The sequence below is a fragment of the Aulostomus chinensis genome, chromosome 21 (genome assembly GCF_037954235.1).
Source record: "Aulostomus chinensis isolate RoL2024-O1b breed Wild chromosome 21, RoL_Achi_v1.0, whole genome shotgun sequence".
NCBI classification, from domain to species: domain Eukaryota; kingdom Metazoa; phylum Chordata; class Actinopteri; order Syngnathiformes; family Aulostomidae; genus Aulostomus; species Aulostomus chinensis.
Genome location: NC_141340.1, coordinates 5,591,170 through 5,604,905, shown reverse-complemented (window position 1 = coordinate 5,604,905; position 13,736 = coordinate 5,591,170). Strand labels below are relative to the sequence as shown.

Genomic DNA, 13,736 nt, shown 5'->3' with positions numbered 1-13,736 from the left:
TTCTCTTCCTCTTTTTGGTTCCCTTAAATAGCCATTTTTTTTCTCTCTCTCTCTCTCTGCAGGAAAATTCATACACAGTGACAGCAAGGCTTACGGGGAACTTTTCCAAAGGCTTATGATGTAATTATTCTTTAGTTATTTTTGTGGTAAACTCTACGTTTATTTATTTATTTCATGTTGTACTTTTTAAGCAAAAAAAAAGAAAAAGAAAGAATCTTTCTACTTAAAGTGTTGCAACAGCAGGCATGACAGCAGAAGAATGCGCATAAAAGGAAAATGAATACATTTTGGGGAATACTTTTATTTGCTCTCCTGTGGAGAGTTAGATGAGAAGATTCAACTCTCCAGGGACCTTATATCATCTCAGTTGTCATTCCTGTTTCCAGCTGAAACAACATTTATACATGTCTAACTGCTGGTTACTGAGAAAAGTGAGAAATGGCAAGAGAAGGAATTTGACTGGAGAATGGGAAGTTGCCTATCCAGAGTCAAATTATTTAAGCCCCTGATGTCTGTCGAAGAACCTGCCTCCTCCACATGGACACTGGAGCCAGTGAGTCTGGGATCGTGGTACTTTGGGGACATAGAATAGGGTTCTAGTTGGCTAGCAGCTCAAGAAAAACCTGCCTCCTCTTTTTTTGCCAGCTCGCCAGCTAATACAACCTAGCTTGTGCTTCGAAGAGTTGTTGAAGCAGCTGGGTACATGCTTATGTAAGAAGGTGTTACATTTAGTTTAGTTACATTTAGGAAATATCTCATTGGGTTTTGATGCAAAAATGCAAAGAAATATATTTTCAGGACTCGTGGTTCCGGGTTGATCATCAAAACTCGTGTTCGTCACATTCTCGTCAGCACATCTTTTGAACGCCTGAGGGGGAATTCCTCCAGATTTGGTACAAACCTCCACCTGCACTCAAAGATGAACTAAAAATATTTTGGTGTTCCAAAGTCAAAGGTCAAGGTTACTGTCACCTCACATGTTAACAGTATTTGTCCTGATTTTGTGAATGCAAGAGCTCGTGAACGCCATGAGGGAACATCTTCATATTTGGCATAAAACGTCCACAGTCTTTTGGTGGTCAGATGTCTCTGACAGGAACCTGTCGTGGTGTTAGTAAAAAAACAAAAAAACAAATTGACCAACTTTTGAGAAGTTGAACAAGGGTGAGGAAGAGTCTCAACTAAAAGGGCTGGGGAAAAAAAGGGTCCTTTAAGTTGAGCTGGAAAAAAAGTTGTGGGTTGTACCAGCAGGCAAGAAAGTAGAAGAGTGTGTACAGAAGGAAAAATGAAACATTCTGGGAAATAATCTTATTTGCTTCTAGAGGAGTGAAAGTTCGTGAACTCTCCACAGACGCATATCACACACTGTCTGAGCTCAACTGGAGCAGTCCTCTCCACGTGTTTTATATATAAATATAAAATCTATATAAAGCGCAAAGTCCTCCAAACTACATGTTCAGTGCAACCTCACCGGCGGCTCAGGTGTTGGTGCAAGAGTGATGACAGGTGATTATGGGAAAATCCACACCCTGAGGCCCAGTGACACCCAGGAAGTCTTAACAGCGCCGGTGTCAGCAGGTGCATGGAGGGCAGCAGGCTGGCGCTCAGACTCACAGCTCCCAACATTGATCCCTGCTACCGAGCCTCCTCGCACTCATTACTAGCATTACTCAGAGCACCGTAGGGCCCAGGGATCCTGCTCCGACTGGATGGCAAAGCTAGTCAGCAGTTTGAGTTTTCAGGCCAAGGAGCACACATAAGGGCCGGGCAGATTAGAGAGAAGCGCAGTCGTGTGTGTCTGGGCAAAAAAAAAAAAAAAAAAAAAGTGAGTTTAACAATCTGGAGGCCTGCTGGTCAACTGTAGTGTATACTAGAGGCTGAACTTTGTATTCACTGCCTGAGGACATCATTGGCAGCAATACAAATAATAAGCCAGCAAATTTAGTCTACTGGAAAAGAAAAACATTAATTTATTTCTTTGAGCGCTGCTGAAGTACTTACCTCCCCATGTTTATGCATGTTCACATCAAACACCACTCTTGAAATGTCAGCTGTTTCCACCTTTTGCATACCGTGAGAGGCAGATTCCAAATCCTCTTTACCCAGTGTTCATCTGCAGATAGACCCCCAGCGCTGAGGCAGAATTTGATTACCTCAGGCACACGAAATGTAAGATCTCTGCCTGTGGTGTTTTGTGTGTGTGTGTGTGTGTGTGTGTGTGTGTGTGTGTGTAAATGCACACATTTACATAGTCTCCAGAAGGAAACTGTTATCTGCAGAAAGTGCATTTGACAGTGTGCAAGCAGGTTGAGTAAAAGAGGGAGGTTTTTTTTTTTTTTCTTCTTTCTGAATACGCCCACGTCTGTCTTGCCGTCTCTGAGCTGAGATTCACAACTAACGTGAACAAATGTCTGTCTCGGCCTTTGATCCCGGATGATCAGTGATTAGTGAGACGACCACAGACACCGAGAGAAGCCACGCATTCTTATTCCTAGCCTCTAATTGATGGAATATAAACAAGCCTGTTGGCGGTCGACCTTACATGGTGGCGTGCGCGTGTGTTTATTGTCAGCATGCAGTTGACAAGACAGCTAATTGTTGAAGAAACCAATTAAAAAAGATCTAAACAAGAGATTGCTGACAGTTTTCGGTGTCGTTCTTGTTCGGCACCCTTAAATGTTCAGCTGAAAAATGTTGTTTCCAAAGTCAAAGAGCAGCAGGGTTGATTGTGTGTTTGCTTTCTTTCAAAAACACCCAGGAAAGTAATACAGTCCAAACTTAGCTTAGTTGGATAAACAGTTCAAATGACTCGTCTTGCAGAAAACACACTTGAGGAAAAAGTTGGCTCTCGCATATGTGTGTGTGTGTGTGTGTGTGATATCACAAAGTGTCACTAATGCACCGTTCACAATGCCTGTTTATAAAAAGGCCTTCATTTGATCCCCAAAGCACCGCCGCGTTGTCTCTGTACTGAACTCAAAAATACTGCAGCAAAAGAGCACTGATGTTTCCAGACTTTTCTCACCAAACAAACGTCTGACATTTGCCGCCTTGCACACTGAACGCACCACCTTGTACTTTAGTCAAAAACTACCTTTGACTCTCACAAATAATTCTTGTTTGAGGGCACCTGAAAGGATGATGTCAGGAAGAAGGCCTCCAAAAATAGTCTGCTTATTTATATCATACGTTGAAAGACTCAGATATCGTTCGCTTTAATATATTTCCTCTTTCTGAGCGGGTAGCTTGAAACGAGATGTGGCGTCGCGGCACATAACAACAGCGAACTGCAGGAATATCTGAATGTCAGCCTGACACGTGGATGAAGCCTCTGGTCTGTAAAGCGGCATTATACTTGAAAACATTCAAATCTGAGCCTGTTGAAGTGAATTCGTCCCATCAGATCAAATTTCTGAAGTAGGAAATAAGACTTTCTTTGCAACCAAGTGGTAAAAATACAATTAAAAAAAGCCAAAACAGTGTACCAGGATGTCAGCCCATGAACGTGTTGCTTCAGAGCACTTTGGCAGAAAGTTGTTGCTCATTAATTCATTATATTTTTTGAAGTACTTTGAAGAAGAGTGGTATGTTTTTCTTTTGGGGGCTTCAGTGTATCTATGTTTTATAAATTTGACACTGCATAAAAACAAATTTGTCTAATCACTGACGCGCTTGCAGCATTTTGTGTTTGTAAAATAATCAGTTTCCTTTTTTCACTCTCAAAAAAAGTGATGTGTTTTAAAAAAAAAAAAAACACCTAAAATTCCCAATACGGACAAATATTCAGTTGTTATAAACAGAGCTCATGTTGTTTAAAACATTTAAGTGAAAAAAGAGGAAAGTAATTTAGACCCAATAAAACACATTTAATGCTCTCCCTCTAAGAACTGAAGCCACATCCACAACGTTTAGTGACCTTTAAAACATTCAATGAGCAGTAGAACAAATGAAAGTTTACAAAGAATCCAAAGCTCTATTTTTGTTTCAGAGCCCATCCCAGCTGACGTTGGGTGGGAGGCGGGGTTCACCCTGGACGGGTCACCAGTCCATTGCAGGGCCATCAGGAGCAATTAGGGGTTCAGTATCCTGCTCAAGGGCACTTGGACATGGTCACCGGGGGGAAGTGAGGATCGAACCAGCGACCCTTTGGTTGCTGGACGGCCACTCTACCACTGAACCGTGCCGCCCCTAAATGGAAACACAAGCCCTTTGAAACAGGAGTGCCTTTTACACATCATCAGGAACATGACGCCACCGTGCTGCCAGGTCACTTCACTTTCAGAGAGAGAGCGAAGGTTAGGAGTTGAGAGGTGTTTTAGCTCGCTAGCATCCGTCTCTGTCAAATCAGTGTTGGACAGTAGTGTTTTATGATTGGTCGTGGCTTAAGTTAAGTTCGGGTTTGGCACTAAAACATTTGGTTAACAGAAAGCTCATGGTTTGGATTAAAAGAACCGATTTGAAAAAAAAAAACCCTGTAGTTTGTGTCGACTTGACCTCGGTCATGGTTACAGTGATAACCACGCGGTTGAGGTCAGGGGTCGGCGTGGCCATCACAGCAATCGCTCGCTCTGTCTCTCTCTCAAGAGAGAGAGGTTGGTTTGTTGACCCATAATTCAACCCATAACATGTCTCATCCCTTGCTCCAGTCATAATTACACCAGCCACCAGAGCATCTGTCACTTCAGCTTAAATATAGGTTGTTTGCACTTCCAGCATATGTCATCTCTCTTGGGAGGAAAGAGAGCAGCCTGTTGTATTTGCATAATTAAGCTTTTGCGCTTTTCGTTGTCGCCGGCTGCACACCTTCCATGAGTCGTTACCCTCCACCAACGAGGCAGCGTGATCTCTGGAGCGTGCTTTTGACAGCAGGAGATCTCCAAAACCAACCGGCTGAATTTGATGAAATATGGTGGAAAGATTGATTTATATTTCATGGATTAGCATTAGAATGTCTGCCCTATCAATTGGGCGGCATGGTGTGCAGTGGTTAGCACTGTTGCCTCATAGCAAGAAGGTTCCGGGTTCAAGTCCCGGCTCCAGCACAGGATCTTTCTGTGTGGAGTCTCCATGTTCTCCCTGTTCCTGCGTGGGTTCTCTCTGGTACTCCAGCTTCCTCTCACAGTCCAAAGACATCAAGAGGGGACGAGGCTGATTGATACTCTAAATTGACTGTAGGTGTGGCTGTGAGTGTGAATGGTTGTCTGTCTCTATGTTGGCCCTGTGATGGACTGGTGACCTGTCCAGGGTGAACCCCGCCTCTCGCCCGTAGCCGCTGGGATAGGCTCCAGCCCTTAAAAGGAATAAGCGGAAGAAAATGGATGGATGTTTACGCAGAAGATCTATTTTTTTTTAACGACACTGCAGTTTTCTGGACATTTACAATAATCTCAGCTCAGTTTGTGCCGCAGGCTGTGCAAAACAAATGTGTCTCGAGTGTGTTTCAGGTGCCATGCAACCTCATATTCAAGACGTTTAAAATTTTCTACGATAACCTTTTGTTTTTTTAGAGGTGCAGGATGGTGTCAAAGAAGAAAGTCCTCTAACTTTATGTTTCTGCGCTTGACACTTGACAAGACTGGACATTTTGGAGTCCAGGAACCGGTTACATTTTGGCAGTGGAGAAATATTTCCAGAAATATGGATCACACCTTTTTAAATCTCTCTGCAGCTTTGTGACACCGTCCAATTACATGTTTGCTACGAGCACGTTAGGAGAGTACTTTATTTATGGCTCCAATATGGTAATTTCTCCTTGGAGATGACTAAAACAGCTGGATGAAATTATGTCAGGGAGGCTTGCTGCGGTCTTTCTCGTTTGTTTGCAGGAAATGGCGACCAACAGCACTTCCTTTTAAAGCAGCCTGAATTAGAGCCCTGCAGCCGACAGGCGAGGAGAGGCAGGATATACCTTATTCTTGACAAAAAGGAATGATTAAAGCAGCTAGAAATCCACATTTTATCCCCTGGTTTCAGTTTGTGACAGCTCTCATTACTATCGCTGCGATGACGCATTGTCCCAGCCTCGCAGTCTTATTTCATGGTGTCTGTTTACGCATTCTAACCACACAGACTCTGGCTGTAAAGTTATATCATGTCAGTGAGAAGGCAGACTTCCACCATAAACATGTGACAGTGCTCGTCTTTGGATCTGCCCTGTTTTGCTCCAAGTATCTCTCAGATGGAAGCAATTTCCTGGATATTTTATGTCAGTTCTGAACCTCGCACTCCCTCTGCTTTTATCCTCTGCTAGCAACAATCTTCCCTTTTCCTTTTCCTTTTGTGCGTTTTCAGGAGAAGTTGGCAGGTAGCGAACACAGCGCGCCTGTCTCCAGTCATTAAGAATGGACCAGCGGCACTGGTGTCTGCATGTCTGACATTTCAGAGCGACATGAAGCCAGTCTTGTCACACTGATAACGTCCCTCGGGGTGAGGTTACCAACGAAATGCCGACTTTTATTTATTTTTCATTAATCCCACACAGTCAAGGTGGCGGCTGCCATATGGAGATTGTCATATTTACCGTATCTTTGTCCGCTTTCTCTTCGCTATCACAATATTACAGCTTGTGTCAAAAAAGTGCAGCAGTTTCTCTATGAACGCCTCCTCTGCTGAAGTAAATGTATGTAAGTATTGTAAAGCATCATCCTCGTGGAGTTTCCCAGCTGGGAATCATGGAGGGTGCAGGGTTGAGGATAATTGAAGAGAAAAAGGACTCTCGGCCAGTTAGCGGTGGCCCTGGAGTAACAGTCTATGCTACGTCTCCGCTGCCACCTCTAAAAGTAGCATGCTAGTTTATGGTTGTGCAGCTTGCACTTTTAAAATTCCAATGAGGCTACATTCAGCAGCGTCTTTATCAGGCTGGATGATTTAAGTGCATCCAGGGAGCGAGAGGCTGCCATCGCTGGCTCCTTCACAGGGTTGCTGCAGGGTGTGTGTGTGTGTGTGTGTGTGTGTGTGTGTGTGTGTGTGTGTGTGGGGTCGGCATCACATGCGCTTCATCATCCTCAAGCCACTTCACCAGCTTTTGTGGAAGTGCAACAGACTGAGGTCATTACCAAATCACCCCTTCTTCACTTTTGATCTGTAATATCAACCTTTTTCAAGGACTCTCAAACGAGATGACTCCTGAAAATGCGTTGCACCTCTGATCCATCTCAGATTTTATAATTCTATTTATTCATCATATATATATATATATATATATATATATATAGACATTTGAGGAAATGCTCACTGGCCACAACACTGAATGTACAGCATAAATCTGATTGAACAGCACAGTGTCTGAATACTAATATTTGCAGTCAGTTTCTATTTAAGTTATCCGGGCAATTTGGAGAAGGAGAAGGGTGATTAATGGACCTCATCATTGGCAAGAGCAGCTCAGAAATAGTTGTTGGCTTTGGAACGGCCGATTTTGTAATTTGAGCGTACACATTCATCACCGAAGGATGTGAAATGTACGACACACTTCAGGAAGGTCGTCAGTTTTTTTCTGCCTTGTTAAACAAGATACGCTTAATTTGAACTCTGTAGTTTGCAGTAAATGCTTACGGAATTCAGTGCCGAAGGCATTTAAGGTCAGCATCAGTATTATTCTTCGAAAACTGTACATTGGTCAATAGCTACATATGTTGGTTGCACTGTAAGACAGAAACGCTTGTGGCTTAGTGCTGCTGGATTTATTTTAAACTGAAGCTTTCACAGATTAAACATTTATGAGTCTTCCTACTTGTCCAAGCATACGTTGCTCCACTGGGGCGCTACATCCCACATGCCATGGTTGCTGCATGCAGTCCAACAGTAATGGGCTGGTGGGGAATGGAGTGTCCCCCCCTCACCCACAGACAGAGCGTGAATAGGCATGCCCAATCAAAATTATTGTCCATCCTCCCCAGAGCCAGAGAAGAAGATGGATACCCTTCTCTCTGATGTGTCCCTTCAGGAGCTGAGCCAGATAACAGTTGACCGCCAGTTAGCTTAGCACTGTGAATGGCAGTGTGTTGGAAGTGTTGGCATACCTGCATTAAAATTCATCAGATATATACGATGCACCATCTTGGACCGTCTAGATTGACATCTTCCTCATCCTCCCCGGGAAAAATGTTCTGGTGAAGTCACAATGCCACTTTTGCGGTGTTGCGCCAAATCACAGCGCCTGGCAGTTTTCCTCAGGAAAGTAGTTCTTCTTGCCTGGTTCTAATAACACAGTTTGTCATCATTTCAGTACATTTCTATTTCATAGCAAACTTTAAGCACAAACCCCAGTGTTACTGACAAAGGCAAAGACCATTTCGACTTTTGACAGTCTGCGCTAACGCTTCCCGTCCACTACCATTCATTGTGCTAAGCTAACACGATGTCAGAGGTTTGTGGGTCTTGACCAATCATGCATTTTATTATTAAATATCAACCTCTGTTTAAAATGACTTTGGTTTGCAGTATACAGCAGTATGTGGGAGAACATGATGCACCAGTGAATCTACATCTCCCAGCACTGCATGACATCAGACATTGGGTGAATAACATATGGCACATAATGTAACATAATGATGATACTTTAGCTCATCTACCATAATTGGACACAATGGCTGATCTGATACAATCGAGGTAAAATGAGGGTTTGATTTAAAACGGTTAGAGAAAAATATGGTGTCTTGTCTCCTCCCTGTATCATTTTCACGGTCCGTTTACAATAAGAAAGGAGCGCTTGTGTAATAAATCAGGAGAATCTTTAAGCAAGAATGCTTTTCTAGCATTATCGGAGACAGTTGAGACATTCACTGTTTACATGCACAGTTGCAATCGAGCTCTCAGGCTAATTAATTGGACTGTTGTAGTTGTCCCACCATGAACTGGAGAGGAATTGAAGTATCGACAGAAGTATGTCCACCTCTGGAATGGGAGGTGCTAGCATGCCCTCTTACCGCTAGTTGCAATCACACTAGTCCATTTTTCCACTGTCCCATCTGGGCCGTTTCCATTTATGGACTTAAAGTTTGGACATTATTGTACTCTAGTGTCAGTTTCTCTCATTTTTCCTGCTAGTTCCTGTTTTATTTTGAAGTGTTTTTTTTTCCCCCCTCAGGAGTTACTTCCTGTCTTTCTCCGTTTCCCGCCTTTTTTGAGCCTCACCTGTGCCTCGTCAGTCTCATTCTTGTTCCTCATGGTTCTACCGCCTGAGTCTTTACTTCAGTTTTTTTTTTTTTATTAATCCAACCTGTTTATTATTAACGATACATCAAGACCTTCCTGCCTTTGGTTTCAGGAGCCACCTGCTTTCACCACATCTTGACACAGATGACCTGTTGTGTTGCATACCAAACAAGCTAGCATACGCCGACTTCGATTCAACAACCGTCAAAGATGTTGTTCAGGATATTTAATGAGCTATTTAATGGTACCCCCTTGACTCAGCGCGATTGATTTCCAGGCTACTGGCAGCAGGACCTGGGGAACTTGATCAGAGCGCTAACCTGGAGCCAAGTTAATTGATTCCAAACTGCGTTATCAGGGCGACTTTGCAAACCTGGACTCAGCACAACTTCAAATTAGCATATTTACTTGTATTAAGGTAAGGTGTAAGTTTAAGTCGGACAAACACAGTTTCAACTTTCTGATGTCAAGTAAACATAATGAGTGAAGTTATGAGTTTTGTGTTTGCAGTGAATAAGGACTTTAATGTGATTTTTTTTCTCACATTTCCTCTCTGACTTCTTCCATTTGCGCGCTCTCTATGTCTTTCAATCACATCGACAGCAGTGAGCGAACACATTTGTTGTCGGAATTTAATTCCTGTTTTATTGTGATCTCTGCCGCTCAGCTGCATCGGTGACAAGATCTATCTCTGACACTAAAAGAGCCGAATTACTAACATGGCAAAAAAAAAAAGAAAAAAAAAAGACAATGGATTCAAACATTATCGCCATGGCAACATAAGCTGCCAGCCGGTTTGATATTGCACTCTGAGCTTCAGCTCGCTCTTGGTAAGAGGATGGGAGCTCAGACCATTGTGTTCTCCAGAAAATGGGGAAAGGGGGAAAAGCATTGGCTCTTTCTGCGTGTAAAACCGCTGCCGGAGATATAATCTGGATGATGAGAGGTAGCAAGTTGTTCTAAATAAGCTGAATCCAGCAGTGAAACGGGGCTTTAGAGCGGCTTTAAGGGGGGTATTCAGCTGGATTTCTGTCCTGACATACGATATCTGGGCTTTTTAGGAGGGCACCTCACGTTTGAATATACATCACTGTCCTTTAAAAGATTTGTTTCTGATAAATACATATTAAAATGGAAAGCAGGAGGAAAGAAAGCAAAGATTTAAAGATAGCGCCAAAGAAATAGGATTTAGGTTCTTTTTTGTTGTTGTTGTTGTTTTTTGGTTGGTATGAATGTCTGCTTGAAGGGTTCTCTCCAGAAATCATTATATAATGTTGAATAAATGAACCCTGACAGTGAGCACCTTGATTACAAACGTATGAAGTTCTTAGAAATGTGTGTCCAACTGCATTTGGGGTAATCTCTGCTGACTCGAAGCTTCTGGTGCTTGTGCATATTTGAGGTATTTGGGCTCTTGGCAACAGAAAAGAGCTCAAAAAATAATTGCACTAGGAGGTAGATGCCAGGAAATGTAGAAGAGCGACTTATAATGCTTAATCAAGACACTTACAATAATTATGAATGGTCTTTAAAAAGCTTAACAAGGTATCAAGGCAAAAAAAAAACAACAAAAAAAACAGGGACGTGAAAAATAATGCTGCCGATTCTTGCTTGAAGTAGATAAAAAGCTAAATGAATAAAAACGATGAGACCACACATTGTGAATAAGATTTTATAAATAGTGCCACAATGCAAATCCCTAAATTCTGTGTTGCTCCCAATTAAAAATTGGATCACATAAATGAAGCCAAATGAGATTTCCTTCCCCGGAGTATTACCATGTGTTACCATCACTGGCTACTAATTTTAGTTTTTATCTCTGTCTAGATTGTCTCAGGAGAACTAAATAAATCTCTTTTGTGACTACACGAGGGGTAGACAAAGATTTAATCTGAACGGCACAATGTGGCTTCTTCTGGTAGAGTTCCACTGATGTTGCTGGAACTCGTGTGTGGCGAGGTGAGTGTGTGTGTGCGTGTGTGTGTGCGTGCGTGTGTGTGTGCGTGCGTGTGTTAGATATTCATCAAACAGCTGCTGGAAGCTGTGGGATGACATCGATTGAGAGGAGCAGGAGAATTGATTGTACATACAAATGATGCATGAAGTGCAACACAAAGTGAGGAATACTTACAGGGTTCTAAGTTCAATCAAGTCGCATTGTTTGGATCTCAATCTAACGGCTATTTGAAAAAAGAAAAAAAAAAGTAAAGCGTTAGCAAAAACCTGAGATGTTTGAGGCCCTGCTGGATATGAGATACACACCTCTCGGGACAAGAAACGACACCAGGATCGATGCATTCACTGACACGAAAACGGCAACAAAAAAAAGTGGCTTGTTCCTTCTGTAATGAATTAAAATCCAATTATGAATGCTTGTTACTGTAAAAAAACAACACCATTAACATCAAATATGTAAAAGAGAAAGTATTATATGGCTCAGCAGCATGACTCACGTTGGAGGGAACCTGTGACGTACAGCCTCTCCTTTGTTTGGGCTGAACCACCCAGCGCAGCTGTTTGCAGCCCAACTGTGCCTGAGTGCTGTTATTCGCAGCAAATATAATTCCCATTAAAGATTAATTAGGATGAAAAGAATGTGTCTGGTAGATTGGTTCACTATTTGCTTCATTGAAAATACCAGCATGTGCCAAGAAATTATACAGAAGCGTGTTATGGTTTCCTTCAGGTCCTGGTTTAAGCTCCAAAACAGGGAGATTACTATTTTTGACAACTTTATAGTATTTAAAAAGCAGAGGACAGGGTGTGGCTCTACTTCACAGTTACAGTAAAGCAACGCCACACAGGGTACACCGCTGAGGTATCCCGTTGGTTTAGTTTCCCATCATTTGTTTGAGATTAAACCACAATGTTCAATGTCAATACAGCAGAGTTGTGTTGATGCCAAACACTCATCATCTCTGTGGGCTGCTGGTTGGGCTTTGGGCAGCAGATTCCACAGAGAACAGAAATGGCTGACTCATTTTGTCAGGAAAGAAGGGGGGAGTGGGACACAATTGCGGACTGAGGGGAATCTGAAAGTAAACCCGCCGTTAACCACCAAAGTTGCAAAGTGAGTGACTTGAGAGGGGGATAAGAGCTTTATAATAAGTGGTCTCAGAATAATACCAGGTAAAAATTGCTGGTGAGCAGCTGGCGAGAAGGGAAAACCTAAAGAAGAACGAAGGAGGAAGTGTAAAGGAAAAAAAGAAAAGAAAATGAGTCAGGCAGTCTAGACGGGCAGTAAAGGGTACTGAACCTAAAGAACTGGAGCTTAAAGGATGTGAACAGCACAGAGGCAAAGAAATAATGTGGAGACTCACTGTCTGTGACACAAGCAGTAAGATTTGGAAATATTCTGATATTAAAGGGAGAATGTGAAGCTTTTTCCTTTTAAAAATATCCCAAAATATAACCTTGCACAACATTAGTTTGTTCTGGTTTGGTTGTCCTCACTGGCATTTAACTCGTCTTAGCCAACGTTAGCACATGCTAAACATGTATGTCTCTGGTGCTGTTGTGTGTGGGAGGAGGGGCCAGACTTCAATGAATGTTGTGGTTTTGTGGCTCAAAAAACCCCAAAACAACACAAACAAACCAACAAAAAACCACGCTACGCACCCCAGCTTTTAACTCATATTAGCTCTTTGTGATCCAGCGTCAGACAAGTGTAAAAAACTCAGCTGACGCTGGTTCAGGCAGCTGGGATAGGCAGCTGGGATAGGCAGCTGGGATAGGCTCCAGCCCCCCTTCGACCCTTAACAGGATGGATGGATGGGTAATTCATTCCATATATGGGCTCTTCATGGGAATAATGTGAAAATTTGGAGGCTACGTGGCTGTCCAAATTTAAACTTCATCAGCAGCAATTAAGCTTCCAAGCCTGCTAATCAGCGCTAATCAACCCCCCAAAACCACCAGTGATTATCAGGTGGTCCTCACAATCTCAAATACAGTCGATAGACTGATAGACCGGACAATGGCTCCTAACTTTATGAAAATCAAGAATGTTAATTTGACACACAAGATTCACATTAAGCCGCTGAATGCACACTGTGAACGGCAGTAAGCAGAGAAACTGAAGCAGCTTGTTTTTCTGGTACCAATATTCTGTACGCTGACATTCTTGGAAGAACCAGGAAACGCAGTCAGATAACATCCAGATATTCTCCAGAAAGCCCTGTTGCCAGTCATTTTATTTTGGAAGGAAACGTCGGTTTGTGCCCAAACACACTCAAAAGGAAAAAGTTAACTATTTTGTACTAAATCTATTAAGTAGAGTGATATTTCACTTGCTGGTGACACTCCAACGACAACCACATCTGTCGTCTTCATCCCCACTTTGTTCATTTGTATAAGCCGAGAGGAAAGACACGCTGCTCTTGCCATAACCGAATAATTCTAAGTTGATATAACTGATTAAAATGAGTCACAAGTTAAACGCTCCTGTATTTCATAAAAGTCCTTTTGATATGAAGTGGCACCAAATAACCCTCAAATGACTACAATGATGTGAGCAGAAAGCTTTTAGTTTTATTCCACCCTGCAGCTCTTGCCCGTAAACCTTCGTCGTTATGTGAAAC

The 13,736-nt window shown here is 42.5% G+C and overlaps 1 protein-coding gene and 2 long non-coding RNA genes across 4 annotated transcripts in view; 2 read left to right on the top strand and 1 right to left on the bottom strand.

The window, feature by feature from the left end:
- Positions 1–13,736, top strand: part of tmx3b (thioredoxin related transmembrane protein 3b) — a 111,870-nt gene that overhangs the window by 60,103 nt on the left and 38,031 nt on the right. The gene's annotated exons all lie outside the window — the stretch shown is intronic.
- Positions 1–13,736, top strand: part of LOC147241440 (uncharacterized) — a 52,377-nt gene that overhangs the window by 5,368 nt on the left and 33,273 nt on the right. The window lies entirely within an intron of this gene.
- Positions 4,079–11,465, bottom strand: LOC147241441 (uncharacterized). 2 transcript variants are annotated; one of them, XR_015111045.1, is made up of 4 exons: positions 11,419–11,465; positions 11,288–11,336; positions 8,022–8,199; positions 4,079–4,188 (listed from the first exon to the last, which is right to left on the bottom strand). It is a non-coding gene; the product is annotated as an uncharacterized LOC147241441 (long non-coding RNA). The 2 variants fall into 2 exon arrangements; XR_015111046.1 differs by lacking the exon at positions 4,079–4,188 and adding an exon at positions 7,929–7,948.